Source organism: Bos indicus x Bos taurus, chromosome X (assembly GCF_003369695.1).
Source record: "Bos indicus x Bos taurus breed Angus x Brahman F1 hybrid chromosome X, Bos_hybrid_MaternalHap_v2.0, whole genome shotgun sequence".
Classification (NCBI taxonomy): domain Eukaryota; kingdom Metazoa; phylum Chordata; class Mammalia; order Artiodactyla; family Bovidae; genus Bos; species Bos indicus x Bos taurus.
This window is the reverse complement of record NC_040105.1, coordinates 47,407,246-47,426,234: the sequence shown is the minus strand read 5'-3', so window position 1 is coordinate 47,426,234 and position 18,989 is coordinate 47,407,246. Positions and strand designations below refer to the sequence as shown.

Here is an 18,989-nt window from a genome sequence, read left to right as displayed (position 1 = left end):
GGAAAAAGAATGGAGACAAAGACTGAAGAAGAAAGAAATGTTTACCAAAGACCTAGAAGAACTAAAGAACAAACAGAGGTGAAAAATACATTATACAGAATTAATAGAAGAATAACTGAATAAGAAGAATGAATAAATGACTTGGAAGACAGAATGTTGGAAATCACTCCTTCAAAACAGAATATAGAAAATGAATGGGAAAAAAAACTATGAAAACAGCCTAAGACCTCTGGGACAACATTAAATGCACCAACATTCACATTATAGGGGAACCAGAAGGAGAAGAGAGAAAGAAAAGACCTGAGAAAATATTTGAAAAATTCCCCAACATGGGAAAGGAAATAGTCAATCAAGTGCAGAGAGTCTCAGGCATGATCAAGCTAAGGAGGAACACAGCAAGACACATAGTAATCAAGCTGACAAAAATTGAAGACAAAGATAAAATATTAAAATCAACAAGGGGAAAATGACAAATTACAGGGTTACCCCCATAAGTTTATCAGCTAATCTCTCAACAGAAACTCTACCAGCCAGAAGGGAATGGCATGATACAGTTAAAGTAATGAAAGGGAAGAGTCTACAAGCAAGAATACTGTACCCAGCAAAACTCTCATTCAGACTGGATGGAGAAATCAAAAGCTTTTCAGACAAGTAAAAGTTAAGATAATTCAGTGCCACAAAACCAACGTTACAACAAATCCTAAAGGAACTTCTCTAGGCAGCAAACACAAGAGAAGGAAAAGACCTACACAAAATAAACCCAAAACAATTAAGAAAATGGTAATAGGATCATATATGTTGATGGTTAATTTAAATGTAAATGGATTAAATGCACCAAGGAAAATACAGAATGGATGGGCAGATGAAAACATGTACATGTATACACGTTCACTTACCACACCATTCTACTTATATTGTAATTATTTTATATTGTAGAGTTAATCATATTTCCATTATGGCTTGCAGCTATAATTATATTTTGTGTGGCTATTAATGGTGAAAATGGATAAATATCTTTTGCTGTTGTGATCATGTAACTATTATTCACCTAATACCATAGTATCATGATTGGTCAACAGAAAATAATAGAATTCAATACCACTAAAACTACCATATAATAGAAAAACTTGTAATCACTTTTTTTTTTTTTTGCATTATGTCATGGACATTCTTCTTTTTTTTAATTTATTTATTTTAATTGGAGGTTAATTACTTTACAATATTGTATTGGTTTTAAATCCAGATGTATATTAGAATTATCTTGAAATTTTTTGAAAAATGCAAATGCCCAGGTATTGATTTATTTTTCCCCAAAGCTCCAGATGTACTTCTAATGAGCAGTTATGTTTAAAAACATCTTTTACTTTTATCTAGTTTGATTCACTTTTTCTATTTCATATTCAGTGTTCCATTTCATTTAGTTTATGTTATCCAACTTCTTCATCTTTTCTTTTTTTGATGTTTCTTTTCATATCTTTATCAAGCATAGTAGAAAATATTTTGCATACATATGTGTATATATATATAACGTATAATATACATATTTTAGAAAACATTCATTTTTTCCTAGCTGAAAACTTTATGACATTTTGATTCCACTTGTTTGACTTAGATGAATAGAATTCTAGATTTCTAATTTAAAAAATAGATACACAATAAGCAACAAAGGTTTACTGTATAGCACAGGGTACTATAGCAAATATCTTGGAATAAACTATAATTGGGAACACGTGTACACCTGTGGTGGATTCATGTTGATGTATGGCAAAACCAATACAATATTGTGAAGTAATTAGCTTCTATTTAAAATAAATAAATTTAAATTAAAAAAGAAAATAATCTGAAAAATAATATATAAGTATATTTATAATTGAATCACCTTGCTGTGCATCTGAAATATTGCAAGTCAACTATATTTCAACAAAATATTTATGATAATTTTTTTTTAATTTAAAAATCGTGATAATGGCACAAAAAACAGAACTATATACCAATGGAACAAGATAGAAAGTTCAGAGGTAAACACACACACCTATGGGCAATTTATTTTTGACAAAGGATGCAAGAATATACAGTGGTGAAAAAAAAAAAAAAAACCTCTTCAATAAGTGGTGCTCATAAAACTGGACATCTAAGTATAAAAGTATGAAATTAGACTACTTCTTAATATCATACATAAAAAGAAACTCAAAATGGATTAAATACTTAAAGGTAAGGCCGGAAACTGTAAAACTCTTAGAGGAAAACATAGACAGAATACTCATTGCCATAAATCACAGCAAGATCCTCTTTGACAGACCTCTTAGATTAATGAAAATAAAAATAAACCAATGGGACCAAATCTGACTTAAGAGCTTTTGCAAAGCAAAGGAAACTAAAGATGAAATGACAACTCTCAAAACTGGAGAAAATAATTGCAAATAAAACAACTGACAAAGGATTGATCTCCAAATATACAAGCAGCTCATGCAGCTCAATATTAGAAAAACAACCCAATCAAAAAATGGGCAGAAAACCTTAACAAACATTTCTCCAAAGGAGACATACAGATGGCTAATAAACACATGAAAAGATGCTCAAATTTTCTCATTATTAGAGAAATACAAATCAAAACTACAATGAAGTATTACCCCACACCAGTCAGAATTGCCATCAACTAAAAAATTTACAAAAAAATAAATGCTGAAGATATTGTGGAGCAAAAGGAACAGTTTTGCACTCTTGGTAGGAGATAACTGCTATAGAGAACAGCATGGAGATTCCTTTGAAAACTAGGAATGAAAGTACCATATGACCCAGAAATCCCACTACTGGACATATTCTCTGAGAAAGTCACAATTCAAAAGACACATGTACTCCAATGTTCGTTGTAGCACTATTTAAAATAGCCAAGACATGGAAGCAACCTAGATGTTCATTGACAGATGAATGGATAAATAATCTGTGGTGTGTGTGTGTGTGTGTGTGTGTGTATACACCCATATACAATGGAATATTATTCAGCCATAAAAAGAACACATGTGAATCAATTTAACTGATGTGGATGAACCTAGAGTCTGTCACAGAGAGTGAAGCAAGTCAGAAATGTAAAAATAACTATTATGTATTAGTGCATACATATGGAGTGCAGAAAAATTTATAAGGAAGGAGTGGAGATGCAGACATAGAGAATGGACTCATGGACACAATGAGGGAAGGAGAGAGTGGAATGAATTTGAGGGAAGGAGAGAGTGGAATGAATTGAGAATAACATCCAAACTTATATATTTCAATATGTATAATAGATAGCTAGTGGGAAGTTTCTGTATAACATAGGAAGCTCAGTCCAGTGCTCCAGGACATCATAGAGTGATTGGATGAGGAAAGTGGGAGGGAACTTTAATAGGGAGGGGACATATGTATACTTATGGTTAATTCACGTTGTTTTATGCAGAAACCAATACAATATTGTACAGAAACTATCCTCCAATTAAAAATAAATTTTAAAATAGCTGCAGAAAAATTTTTTGAAAAAATTCAACAACGATTTATGATAAAAAGTCATAAATGTGGACAAAGAGGGAAACTACTTCAACATAGTAAAGACCATACATGACAAACCCATGGCAAACATTAATCTCAATGTTGAAACCCTGAAAGTATTACCTTTAAGATCAGGAACAAGACAAGATGCCTACTCTCGCCACTATTGAATTCAACACAGTTTTGGAAATTCTAGCCAGAAAATCAGAGAAGAAAAAGAAATACAGGAATCTAAACTACAAAAGAAGTAAAACTGCCACTGCAGATGACATGATACTATATATAGAACATCCTGAAGAAGCCAACAGAAAACTACTAGAGCTAATCAATTACTTTAATAAAGTCACAGGATACAAAATTATCGCACATGCATGTCTTGCATTCCTATACAATAACAAGAAAAGATCAGCATGAGACATGAAGACTATAATCCCATTTACAATTGGAGTAAAAATGAAAAAATACCTAGGAATAAACCTACCTAAGGAAGCAAATTTGGACAGAGGATCCTGGTGGGCTGCAGTCCATGGGGTCGCTACAAGTTGGACACGACTGAGTGACTTCACTTTGACTTTTCACTTCCATGCATTGGAGAAGGAAATGGCAACCCACTCCAGTGTTCTTGCCTGGAGAATCCCAGGGGCGGGGGAGCCTGGTGGGCTGTCGTCTATGGGGTCGCACAGAGTCGGACACAACTGAAGCGACTTAGCAGCAGCAGCAAGGAAGCAAAAGAACTGTACTCAGAAAACTGTAAGGCACTGATGAAAGAAACCAAAGGTGACAGAAACAGATGGAGAGATATACAATGTTCTTGGATTAAAAGTATTAATATTGTGTGAATGATTGTACTGCCCAAAGTAATGGGCAGCCCTTATCAAGTTACCAATGGCATTTTTCACAAAATTAGAACAAAAAGAAAATTTATACTTCATATGGAAACAGCAAAGTCCCTGAATAACCAAAGCAATCTTGAGGAATAAAAAAGGACCTGGAGGAGTCGATCTACCTGACTTCAGACTATACTACAAAGCTTTTGTAATTAAGACAGTATGGTACTGACACAAAAACAGAAATATAGATAAATGGAACAAAATATAAAGCCCAGGGATAAACCCATGCACCTATGGTCACCTAATCTATAACAAAGGAGGCAAATGCATACGATGGAGAAAAGATATTCTCTTTAATAAGTGAAAACTGGAGCACAATAAGTTAAGGAAAGAAATTAGAACCCTCCCTAACACTATACACAAAATAACCTCAAAATGGATTGAATACATAAATGTAAGCCAGGCATTATAAAGCTCTTAGAGGAAAACATAGACAGAACATACTTTGATGTAAGTTGTACGAATATATTTTTCAATCCACCTCCTAGAGTAATGAAAATGAAAACAAAAATAAGCAAATGAGACCTAATTAACCTTAGAAGCTTTTGTATAGCAAACAAAACCTTAAACAAGATGTAAAGACAATCCTCAGAATAGGATAAAATACTTGCAAAAATGGCAAGTACAAAGAATTAATCTCTAATATATACAAACAGCTCATGCAGATCAATGTCAAAAAAACAAACAACCCAATCAAAAAATGGGCAGAAGATTTAATAGGCCTTTCTCCAAAGAAGACATACATGTGGCCAACAAACACATGAAAAAGTAATCAACATCACTAATGATAAAGAAATATAAATCAAAACTACAATGAGATATAACCTCACACAAATCACAATGACTACCATAAAAAACATCTACAAATAACATATACTGGTGAGGGTGTGGAGAAAAAGGAATGCTCTTTCACTGTTGGTAGTAATATAAATTGGTACAGCCACTATGGAGAATAGTATATAGGTTTCTTAGAATCTAAAATTACAACTACCATATGACCCAGGAATCACACCCCAGACAGATACCTAGAGAAAATTATACTTCAATATATATATATACATATATATATATACATATATATATACACACACATACATATGGAATATTATTTAGCCATAAGAAGGAATAAAATTGCAGAGACATGGATGGACCTACAGACTGTCATACAGAATGAAGTTATTTCAAAAGAGAAAAACAAACATCATATATTAATGCATATATGTGTTATCTAGAAAAGTGTTATAGATGATCTTATTTACAAAATAGAAATAGAGACGCAGACGTAGAGCCTCTTGAGAAATTTGTATGCAGGTCAGGAAGCAACAGTTAGAACTGGACATGGAACAATAGACTGGTTCCAAATAGGAAAAGGAGTTCATCAAGGCTGTATATTGTCACCCTGTTTATTTAACTTATATGCAGAGTACATTATGAGAAACGCTGGACTGGAAAAAACACAAACTGGAATCAAGATAGCTGGGAGAAATATCAATAACCTCAGATATGCAGATGACACCACCCTTATGGCAGAAAGTGAAGAGGAACTCAAAAGCCTCTTGATGAAAGTGAAAGTGGAGAGTGAAAAAGTTGGCTTAAAGCTCAACATTCAGAAAACGAAGATCATGGCATCTGGTCCCACCACTTCATGGGAAATAGATAGGGAAACAGTGGAAACAGTATCAGACTTTATTTTTCTGGGCTCCAAAATCACTACAGATGGTGATTGCAGCCATGAAATTAAAAGACGCTTACTCCTTGGAAGGAAAGTTATGATCAACCTAGATAGCATATTGAAAAGCAGAGACATTACTTTGCCAACAAAGGTTCGTCTAGTCAAGGCTATGGTTTTTCCTGTGGTCATGTATGGATGTGAGAGTTGGACTGTGAAGAAGGCTGAGCGCCGAAGAATTGATGTTTTTGAACTATGGTGTTGGAGAAGACTCTTGAGACTCCCTTGGACTTCAAGGAGATCCAACCAGTCCATTCTGACGGATATCAGCCCTGGGATTTCTTTGGAAAGAATGATGCTGACGCTGAAACTCCAGTACTTTGGCCACCTCATGCGAAGAGTTTACTCATTGGAAAAGACTGATGCTGGGAGGGATTGGGGGCAGGAGGAGAAGGGGATGACAGAGGATGAGATGGTTGGATGGCATCACTGACTCGATGGGCATGAGTCTGAGTGAACTCCGGGAGTTGGTGATGGACAGGGAGGCCTGGCGTGCTGTGATTCATGGGGTCGCAAAGAGTTGGACACGACTGAGTGACTGATCTGATATATATATATATATGTATATATATATACACATATATATATACACACACATACATATGGAATATTATTTAGCCATAAGAAGGAATAAAATTGCAGAGACATGGATGGACCTACAGACTGTCATACAGAATGAAGTTATTTCAAAAGAGAAAAACAAACATCATATATTAATGCATATATGTGTTATCTAGAAAAGTGTTATAGATGATCTTATTTACAAAATAGAAATAGAGACGCAGATGTAGAGAGCAGATATATGGATATCAAGGGGAAAGAGGGGGGTAGGAAGAATTTGACATATTGTCTATATTGACATATGGATACTATTCATACTATGTATAAAATTGATAGCTCATAAGAACATACTGTATAGCACAGGGAACTCTGCTCAATGCTCTTTGGTGACCTAAATGGGAAGGAAATCCAGAAAAAGATGGGATATATGTAAACATAGAATTGATTCACTTTGAAGTACAACAGAAAGTAATACAACATTGTAAAGCAACTATATGCCAATAAAAATTAATTTAAAAATAACTTGCAAGTGATCAAATCCCAGATTCACAGCTGTACAAGTCATCACCTGCAATGTCTTCACTGCTGTGAGGTGTGGCTCTATGAACAGGTTGATCTCATCCATCAGCTTAAAATGGAGAAGCTTCAGGAGCAGGCCTAACAGCTCTACTGGTTACTGGGCCAGTTCAATTGCTTCATTAATCAACTGGCGTGCACCCCAAACATCTATCCCATCAAGTCTCCATGTGCCTGGAGAGACTAGGAAGTTTTTCTCTCAACCCTAAAGATTCAACTGTCCTACTCTTTGAAACATAACCACTCTGTACAGGTCATCATCACATTTGGGTCTCTAAAGACCATTCCAAATTGAGAACATGATGGTTCATGCTAGTTCATCAAACATTGGATTCTCTCTGGAGAAAAGAGGCTGTACCACATTGCCAGAGCAGAAGTCAGCATCCAGCACCATAGCTGTCCCTCACAGGAAATGGCTCCATTGGGATCAAACCTGCCAATGGTCACCAGGCTCCCTAAATACCCATAACTAGTCTCCAGGATGAGCTCACTCAAAAGTAGACCTTGTCAAAGAGTCAGAATTCTTCCAGAGCCTGAAATTTCTTCAGTAATGTCTGCGCCAACCTAAGATGCTTGGAAAACTGGCTCCACAAGAGTCAGAAACAAGAAATTTCTGAAAAACAAAGTTACCAAAATGTAATGGCTATTCTATTATCAATTCTTCATTGAAAATGAAAATGTTGGATGTTTAAGGCTTCTTAGTCAAGATGAAATGGACATTTCTGATTGAGTTACCAGTCTGGTAACTCCCCAGGAATCACATAATCTTGAGAAGCCTGGGAATGACAGCTATGAAACCAGTGAGAAGTTCTTGTTCAAGGTGTTTCCAGTAGTCCTACAGTGTGAATGATTGGCTTGTCAAGCCTGATTCCTGTGCCAGTTGTCAGAGTAACCAGCATAAAGGTGGGGAGACTGGAAATCTGGGCAATCTGAAGTGCCTAGATTGCCACTTGGAGGCCACAAAACCCATGCTCACTCCCAGTGTCATTACTTAAGATTGGCTTGTCCAGAACTGTCAAGATCCATACAAAGTAGAGGAGGTCAACAAAGCCAATGAACCCTATGTAAGCTTTGCAGAGTGCATGGATGATGAAAACTGTGAGAAGGAATCTCTGTGTAAAGACTTCTGAAGAAAGAAGGAAAGGATAAAATGGTATGTCTTTGGAACAAAAACCTGAACCTGAGAAATACTCCCTGAATATGTGGCTCTGTCCATCCAGAAAATAGGCAACTGAGAAAGCTACGACATTCAAGACAGTGTACTCTTTTAGAATTGCTGATTCCTTCCAAGTTATAAGTAACAATTGCTTGTTAGAGTGGCACATTACCCCCTCATGCAAAGAAGGATGTCCCAAGGAAGTGCCTCTTACTGAGGACAGAGCTGTCAAACAAAAGCTTACGGGCCTCTTGGCCACTTTCTGGTGTCCCTTTATCACAACTGACTGGGTCTTTCCAGGAAAGTGAAAGTTGCTCAATTGTGCCAGGCTCCTCTGTCCATGGAATTCTCTAGGCAAGAATACTGGAGTGGGTTGCCATTTCCTTCTCCAGGGTATCTTCCCAATCAAGGGGTCAAACCCGGGTCTCCCACATTCCAGGCAGATTCTTTACCATCTGAGCTATCAGCAAAGTGACAGGAAATTTAAGCCAGTTATCCTCAAGAGAAAACAAGTAGCTATTTTTTAAAAAGGCCAAAGAAGGATTACTTAATTGGTACTTATCGGAGGAACACAACTTTCCCCCAGATCATTACAGCCCCCAGAAGTTTGTGATCTCTTTGCCTATATACAGCTTAAAGTTGATAAAGAAAAATGGTTGTATCATTCTCAGATGTGAAGGAATGGAGTACTAGAGTCAAGCAAATTTTCTGCAGATTATCACAAATTCAGGAGTTGAGTGACTGTGGCTTGCCAAATCATTGTGTTTATGGATCTGATGTAGTTCTTTTCTGACCTAATTTCAAACTGGTGAAGAGAAATAAGTCATCAAATTATGAGTTACTATGTAAAAGTCTATTTTTTGATGCTGAAATGATTAAGTTTCTTCTTACACTAGTATTAATTCACCCCTATACTATAAACACAGCATCTTCATGGCTAAGTTGTTTCATAAGACTCCACAGCTCCTTATTTGGGGTTGTTATTAGAAATACATTAAAACACTGTGGTTTTTAAAATTAAATAGTTCTATAATTGTATATTGATGCATTCTAAATCTAGAAAACTTATCTAAAATTTTGATTGCCCATCTTTGGATGCTTCCCTTGCCATGAGTTTTCTTCCATTAATGGTGAATTCTTCTGTTTAATTAATATACAGTATATTTCACACAAGGGTATCCCCTGATAGCTCAAATGGTAAAGTCTGCCTGCAATGCAGGAGACCCAGTTTCGATCCTTGGATCAGGAAGATCCCCTGGAGAAGGAAATGGCAACCCACTCCAGTATTCTTGCCTGGAAAATCCCATGGACAGAGGAGCCTGGCAGTCTATAATCCATGGGATCACAAAGAGTCTGACACAACTGAATGACTTCACTTTCACAGAAATAATTAAATTTGCCTATTTGGTGTTTTTTTCTTACCAAAACATGTATTAACAATCTTGACAATTTTTGACATTAATTACAAGACATTTAACTTACAGTATTATTTTTTTTTCTTTTGAAAGAAACTCAGATATGGCAGGTTATAATACTGTAAGTTAAATGTCTTGTAATTAATGTCAAAAATTGTCAGGATTGTTAATACATGTTTTGGTAAGAAAAAAATACCAAATTGGCAAATTTAATTATTTCTAAATGCTATTATTAAAGTATCTAAACAGCTCTTTCCAAAGGGCTCCATATTGGTTGAAGACTATATTCAAGGTATTCTTAGTCTCTTTCAAAATACTCTGAAGAACTACAGGCAGAAGAGGCCCAGTGTCAACTAATCAAATAGCAAAAGGCAAGGCATGTTGGGAAATGTAGTATTTGAACTATTTACTGTCCTAAGTGTTACTGGTGCATCCTGTGTAAATGGAAGTTGCACTTGACACATGTTTCTTTTAATTAGATATAAATTAAGTGTCTCCTCACTGCAAGCATAGCATACCTATAACTCTAAAAGTAAAATGCAGTGACATTTTAATGAATAGGCCATTTTGAACACTTGTGCCTTGGGGAATTTAATGAAACTTTATGAAAATTACTGATGCTTCCTTAGTATCCTTAGAGTTATATCTGTGCTTTTTTTTTTATTTTTTATTTCTTTTAATTATATAAAAATTATATATACATCTAAAGTCAGATTGTACATTTGTCTTATTTCTGTTCCTGTCCCCTCCACTCTGTTCCCTCTCTCTCCTTGTAGGTAACCATCTTTATTAATTCAGAGGTTTCATCCTTCTGTGTGCGTGTGTGCAAAGTCACTCCAGTCGTGTCCAACTCTGTGTGACCCTATGGACCATAGCCCTCCAGGCTCCTCTGTCCATGGGATTCGCTAGGTAAGAATACTGCAGTGGGTTATCATGCCCATCTCCAGGGGATCTTCCCAACCCAGGGTCTCCTGCATTCCAGGCAGATTCTTTACCATTTGAGCCACCAGGGAAGTCCATTAGCATATCCTAGATCAGTATACAGCTTTATCACTTCCTTTTTATAGATGCATTATACTTAAAAAAATTTTTTTTCAACCTGTTCCCTAATGATGAATGAGTAGCCTAATGAATTATTGCCAGTGTATCTTTGAGATTGATTCCTAGAAATGAGATTTCTGGGTCAAAGGGTAAATGCATATATACTTTTGGTGGGTATCACAGTAATGCTCTATCAATTTGCATTCTCACAAGTAATTTACAACAGTTCTGATTTTCTAAATGCATATTGCCAAAATATTGTTTTGCTAATCTGATTATGTGGAAAATGGCATTTCAGTGTAGTTTTAAATTTTTTTATTTACTATTTATATTTATTTTTGGCCGTGCCAGGCTTTCTCTAGTTGTGGTGAGCAGTGAGGAGATACTCTCTAGTTGCAGTGCAGAAATTTCTTACTGCAGTGGCTTTCTTGATGCGCAGCATGGACTCTAGAACTCTGGAGTTCAGTAGTTGCAGCACGTGGACTCAGTAGTTGTGGTGCGTGGGTTTAGTTGCCCTGCAGTATGTGAGATCTTCCCAGACCAGTGTTCAAACCCATGTCCCCTGCACTGGCAGGCAGATTCCTAACCACTGGACCACTAGGGAAATTCACACTGTAGTTTTAATTTGTATTCTTTTTAGACAGTATTTTAACACAGTAAACTATTAAAAAGTTTCTCTGTATGAAATAAAAGGTATTTATATCATGTTTTAAAACTCTCTAAGATGAGACATCTTAGCTGTTTCTAGGCTTTTAAAATATTAAGCCAATCAAGTTGCCTATGTGTTATTGGAAACATTTTCAAAGTTTGTGATGTGGTCATCTAAAAAGCCCTTTTGGGGAAAATTCACAGTCTCAGTGTCATTGCCATGCAGCTTTATTAGAACCCCTGAATCACAGCTGAAGCAAGCTTATTAAATTTTTAGTTCCCAAAATACTATTTAGAATATTAAAAGTAAAGGTGGAAGGTAACAACTTTAAAAGGAGCCTTTCCATTATCTTAGGTTGCAGGTAATTCTGCAGTTTAGGGAGTTTAATATATCATGTTCCCTAGTCTAATATTTATTGCTATGCTAATGAGTATGTAAAACATTCTTTGCATTTTGTAACTCTCTCCGTTCAAAACATAACAGACAAAAAAAAAAAAAGTATCTCAGAGAGGAGGATAAAGATGGTGGAGGAGTAGGACATTGAGCTCACATTTTTCCACAAGAATATTAACAATACATCTACAAGTAAAATGATTCACATAGAACAGCTACTGAATGCCAACAGAAGACCTCAAACTTCTGAAAAGAGAAGAAAGTACCATGTAACTGGGTAGGACAAAAAGAAAAAGAAAGAATTGAGAGGGCGCCTGTGCCCATAACGGATTTGATTTAGATCATACATGAATTGCCTAGTGGTTTGCCCTACTTTCCTCAATTTGAGCCTGAATTTTGCCATAAGGAGCTCATGATCTGAGCCACAGTCAGTTCTATGTCTTGTTTTTACAAGATTCAGGTCTTGATTATACAGTGGAGGTGACAAATAGATTCAAGGGATTAGATCTGGTAGACTGGGTACCTGTGGAACTACGGACAGAGGTTTGTAACATTGTACAGTAGGTGATGACCAAAATCATCCCCAAGAAAAAAAAAATGTAACATGGCAAAGTGTCGGCTGAGGAGGTCTTACAACTAACTGAGAAAAGAAGAGGAACAAAAGGCAAAGGATAGGGAAACATATACCCAACTGAATGCAGAGTTCCAGAGAATAACAAGGAGATATAAGAAAGACTTCTTAACTGAGCAATGCAAAGAAATATAAGAAAACAACAGAATGGGAAAGACTAGACATCTCTTTAAGAAAATTGGGCATAGCAAGGGAACATTTCAGACAAAAATGGGTACAATAAAGCACAAAAATGGCAAGGACTTAACAGAAGCAAAAGAGAGAAAAGGTGGCAAGAATACCCAAAAGAACTGTACCACAAAGCTCTTAATGACCCAGTTAACCACTACAACATGGTTATTCACCTAGAGCCAGACATCCTGGAATGTGAAGTCAAGTGGGCCTTAGGAAGCATTACCACAAACAAAGCTAGAGGAGGTATTAGAATTTCAGCTGAACTATTTCAAATCTTAAAAGATGATGTTGTTAAAGTGCTGCACTCATTATGCCAGCAAATTTGGAAAAATCAGCAGCGGCCACAGGACTGGAAAAGGTCAGTTTTCATTCCAATCTCAAAGAAAGGCAATGTCAAAACATGTTCAAATTATCACAAAATTGCACTCATTTAACATACCAGCAAGATTATGCTCAAAATCCTTCAAACTAGGCTTCAACAGTGCATGAACTGAGAAATTGCAGATGTACAAGCTGAATTTAGAAAAGGCAGAGGAACCAGAGATTAAATTGCCAACATATGCTGGATCATAGAAAAAACAAGGGAATTAAAAAAAAAAATCTACTTCTGCTACATTGACTATGCTAAAGTCTTTGACCGTGTGGATGACAACAAACTGTGGAATATTCTTAAAGCGATGGGAATACCAGGTCACCTTACACATCTCCAGAGTAATCTGCATGCAGGACAAGAAACAACAGTTAGAAGAGGACATGGAGCAATTAACTAGTTCCAAATTGGGAAAGGAAAGGACCAAGGCTGTATACTGTCACCTTGCTTATTGATGAACATGAAAGAGGAGAGTGAAAAAGTTGGCTTAAAACTCAACATTCAGAAAACTAAGATCATGGCATATAGTCCCATCACTTCAATGCAAATAGATGGGGAAAGAGTGGAAACAGTGACAGACTTTATTTTCTGGGCTCCAAACTCACTGCAGATGGTGACTGCAGCCATGAAATTAAAAGACACTTGCTACTTGGAAGAAAAGTTATGACCAACCCAGACAGCATATTAGAAAGCAGAGACATTACTTTACCAACAGAGATCCATCTAGTCAAAGCTATGGTTTTACCAATGTTCATGTATGGATGTGAGAGTTGGACTGTAAGGAAAGCTGAGCACCAAAGAATTGATGGTTTTGAACTGTGGTGTTGGAGAAGACTCTTGAGAGTTCCTTGGACTGCAAGGAGATCCAACCAGTCCATCTTAAAGGACATCAGTCCTGAATATTCATTGAAAGGACTGATGCTGAAGTTGAAACTCCAATACTTTGGCCACTTCATGCGAAGAACTCACTCATTTGAAAAGACCCTGATGCTGGGATTGAGTGCAGGAGGAAAAGAGGATGACAGAGGATGAGATGGTTGGATGGCATCACTGACTCAGTGGACTTGAGTTTGAGCAAGCTCTGGGAGTTGGTGATGGACAGGGAGGCCTGGCGTGCTTCATAACATGGGGTTGTGAAGAGTCGGACATGACTGAGTGACTGAATTGAACTGAACTACTTATTTAACTTATATGCAGAGTATATCATGCAAAACGACATCCTGGATGAATCACAAGCTGGAATCAAGATTGCCAGGAGAAATATCAACAACCTCAGATATGCAGATGATACCATTTTAAAGGCAGAAAGTGAAGAGGAACTAAAGAGCCTCTTGATGAAGGTGAAAGAGGAGAGTAAAAAAGTTTCTTTAAAACTCAACATTCAAGAAAACTAAGATCATGGCATCCAGTCCTATCACTTCATGGCAAATAGATGGGAAAATGTAGAAACAGTGTCAGATTTCATTTTCTTGGGCTCAAAAATCAATGTGGATAACGACTGCAGCCATGAAATTAAAAGACGCTTGCTCCTTGGAAGAAAAACTATGACAAACTTAGACACTGTATTAAAAAGCAGAGACATCACTTTGCCAACCAAGATCCATTTAGTCACAGCTATGGTTTTTACAGTAGTCATGTATGAATGAGAGAGTTAGACCTTAAAGAAGGCCGAGTGCTGAGGAACTGACACTTTCAAACTGTGGTGCTGGAAAAGACTCTTAAGAGTCCCTTGGACAGCAAGGAGATCAAACACATCAGTCCTAAAGGAAACCACTGATTAATATTCATTAGAAGGACTGATGCTGAAGTTGAAACTTCAATACTTTGGCCACCTGATGCGAAGAGCTGATTCATTGGAAAAGACCCTGATGCTGGGAAAAATTGAAGGCAGGAGGAGAAAGGGAAAACAGAGGATGAGATGGTTGGAAGGCATCACCATCACTGACTCAATGGACATGAGTCTGAACAAACTCAGGGAAATAGTGATGGACAGTGAAGTGTGGCATGCTGCAGGTAATGAGGTCACAAAGAGTCAAACACAATTTAGCAACTGAACCACCACAACAACAACTGTGCCCATAGGAGGAAGCTATGAAAGAGGAAAGGTTCCCACACCCAGGGAAGTCTCTTCAGTGATGGGAAGATCAGATAGATTGGAGGAGGAGCTTCAGAGCCTGGGAGGATAGAATGGCAACATTTAGTGGAAGGCAAAATGGAAAGTACCCTGCAAAGGAATTCAGCATCAACTCCCTGTGCTCTTCAGACTGAGAGCAGAGGTTGGTGCAAGAGGGGACTGGACACTGTCCTCTGTTGGTGCAAGAGGGGACTGGACACTGAAGCCCAGGCTTCAGAGGTCAGACTCAGGGAGAAGTCCAGGGTTGGCTGCATGGAAACAGCCTGAAGAGACTGTGCTGTGGCAACTGATTGTGTACTCAGAAAGAAAACCTGAGTACTGAGCCTGCTGGAGAGGCAAGGCACTATTATTAGGGAGAGGACAAGTAGAGGTGTGGAACCACCATAAAAGCTCCTTTCCCTGTAAGCATTCCCAGGCAACAATACACTGCCTACAGGAGCACCAGGAGTGGGAGTGTGACACTGCTGTCATTACAGGCTCCAGAGACAGGCATCATTCCTTTTATGAGACCCATAAACAGGCAGCAGACCCTCTTCCAACTGTCTTGGGAAGGTACGTATAGTACTCACCCCTAAGAAACTCATGAGTAAGCAGTAGGCCTTGCCTCCACTTTTCCAGAAAGGCACAGATAGCACCTACCTATAGGAAATCCACAAAAAGGTGCCAAGCCTGGCCGCTGAAGTCCCAGGAGGGTGCAGATGGCACATGTGCCTAGAAAATCCATGAGCAGGTGGCAGGCCCAGCCATCACTGTTTCAGGAAAGCCTGGATAATGCCTGCCTTTAGGAGAGCCATAAGAAGGTGCCAAGCCCTGCGCCAACTGTCCTGGAAGTTTGTGAATAAAGCCTGCACTTAGAAAAACTGCAGCTGACAGTGGAGCCAGCCCCCCACTGTTCCAGGAGGGTGCAGACAGCACCCACCCCAAGAAAACCGGTTAGAAGATGCTAGTACCATCCCAGGAGGGCACATATTGTGCCTGCCACTAGGAAATTCATGAGCAGGTACCAGGCTATGCCCCCATTATCTTGAGAGAGTGCAGAAATGAACCACCCATAGGAGATCTTCAAGCAGATGCTAGGTCCTAACTCCAGTGTCCTAAAAGCATACAAGGGCTGCTGCATCTGCACATCCTATATCAAGGAAATAATGGCCAGACACACTGAGAAAAGAGACATCAAATGTCCAAACTAAAAGCAGCACTTCAATTCCATAAAAGAGGGCTGAGTAGAAGGACTTGAGCTCACTTCCTCTCAGGAAAACAACAAAAACACAACTGTTGAACAACCATTGATAAAAATGACTGGAACCTACAAAAGAGATATTTTACAGTCAAAGGAAAAGAAGAAACCAAAAAGAGATAGGCAGAGAGAAGCTTCAGCAACATAATCAAACCTCATATCTGCCAGGTGGGTGACCACAAACTGGAAAATAATTATATCACAGAGATTCTCTCACAAGAGTGAGATTCCCAATCCCCACATGTGCCTGCCCAGCCTGAGAATGTGGCAACAGGAGGAGAAATCCCAAAAGCATTTGGCTTTGAGGTCCAGAATGGCTTAAGTGCAAAAGTTCCACAGGATTGGGAGAGAAACTACATTCATGGAGGGCATGCACAGAGTTTTCATGGACACAGACCCAGCACAAAGAAGTAACTCCATTGGAGCCTGAGCTGGAACTACCTATGAGATTTGGAAGGTCCCTGAAGCAGGTTGATTGTGATAACTTGTAGAGGACAAAGACACTAGTGGTAGAGGCCCAAGAAAATACTGATTGGTGTGAGCGCCACAAAAGGCCACCATTTTGGCATTAAGACTTGGCCCTACCCAACAGTTTACAGGATCCAATGCTGGAATGCCTCAGACCAAACAATCAGCAGGGTAAGGACACAGACCCATTCATTAGCAGACAGGGTGCCTAAAGCCATACTAAGCTCACAGCCATCTATAAACACACCTCTTGACACACCTCTGCTCACCAGAAGGATAAGACCCAGCTCCATGCACAAGTGAGCAGACTCCAGTTCCTCCCATCAGAAAGCCACCACAAGACACAGGACTAATCTAACCCACCAGAAGGAAGACACGAGAATCCAAGAGGAGCTACACTCCTTCAGCCAGCAGAAAGGAACCCACAAATACAGAAAGTCAGACAAAACAAGATAGCAGAGCAATATGTTTCAGGATGAAGGAACAATGTTAAAACGCAAGGAAACAAGTGAAACTAAATAAAGAGGAGAGCAACTGACCTGAAAAAAAATTCAGAGTAATGATAGTATAGATGACCTAAGATCTCAGAAAAAGAATAGAAGGACTGCCCCAAAAGTTATGAGATCTTTAACAAAAAGCAAGAACATGTAAAGAACAAGTTAAAAGAGTTGAATGATACTGTAACTGGAATGAAAAATATACCAGTAGAAATCAATAGCAGAATAACTGAGGGAGAAGAACAAATAAGTGAGCTGGAAGACAGAATGTTGGAAATCACTGCCACAGAACAGAACAAAGAATGAAAAGAAATAAGGAGAGTCTCAGGGGTGTCTGGGACAACATCAAATGCATTAACATTTGCATTTTATAGAAGGAAAATATTAAAAGAACCTGAGAAATATTTGAAGAAATTATACTCATTAACTTCCCTGACATGAGAGATGAAAGACTCACTCAAGTTCAGGAAGGGAAGAGAGTCCTGTACAATATAAAATGAAAGAGGACAATGCAGAGACATATATAAATTAGACTGACAAAAATTAAAGACAAAAAAAAAAAAATACTGGGGAGGACAAGACAGTTGAAGTGTAGGTGGACATGGAGTAGGTGGACACTGGGACAACTCTCCCAGTGGATGCATTGGGAACATACTTTCAGATGAAGAAGTTCTGAAAACCATACAGAAAAGTCTTCCAGAACAAAAGAGTGGCAGGGAGCTGGAGCATGGGGATTGGAGAGCAATCCCAGGGTGAGGACTGCTGTTGACTGCAGGGAGATGGTCTGAGAGGATGGACTGGAGGAAATCTGCTGAAGGGAATGACTTTGGAGGAAAGCCAGGCGTGCTACTGCTGAGTCATGTGCAAGGAGTGGAGCCATCACTGTAGCCTTTCACTCTCCACATGCTGGCACCAGTAGCTGACCAATAGAGAAAAAACCCAGTTAAGGTGACACTTCGAGCCCCTGATGCACCAAGCAATAGAGAAGGACTCCAGCCAGGGCTGTCCTTTGAGTGCCTGCTGCACTGGGCAATAGAAAAGGACCAGCCAGGGAGGCCCTTTGAGTGCCAGCTGCCAGAGGCTAGCAACAAATCCTATATGTGGTCCAAGCAACCATGCTATCTCCACAGCTGGTCCTCATTAGGGTAGACCCCAATCCTCCAGGGCACCCTCAGGAGCAAACTCCTGTGAATAACCCACATGCAGAGGTAAGGATAAAGGCACAGTTGAGCTTCAGGGGTGGAGAAACTAAGGAAAAGATCAAAACCTTTCCACCAGCTATACAAGCTGCAGAAGAAATCCACACGATCCCCTAGGTAGATTCAGTGTTTATGGAATTATAAAAGAACAGTGAGTGTTCCCACAAAAGAAAAAAAAAAAAACAAAACTATAATACTGAAAGCTGTGGATATTGGAGGCAAAAACACACAGGAGTAGGGCCAGATTAGAGTCTAAACTGTGCCCATTGCAGGTACAGAAACCAGCATTGGAAGGCCTCCTAGGGAGGTGGAGGTGGGCTATGGCTCATAGTGGGGAAAAGGATGCT

At 38.5% G+C, this 18,989-nt stretch overlaps 1 protein-coding gene and 1 pseudogene across 1 annotated transcript in view; one reads left to right on the top strand and one right to left on the bottom strand.

Moving 5' to 3' along the window:
• Nucleotides 1-9,111, top strand: part of LOC113888034 — a 68,189-nt pseudogene extending 59,078 nt beyond the window's left edge.
• ZC3H12B (zinc finger CCCH-type containing 12B) overlaps nucleotides 1-18,989 on the bottom strand; it is a 602,110-nt gene that overhangs the window by 367,797 nt on the left and 215,324 nt on the right. The window lies entirely within an intron of this gene.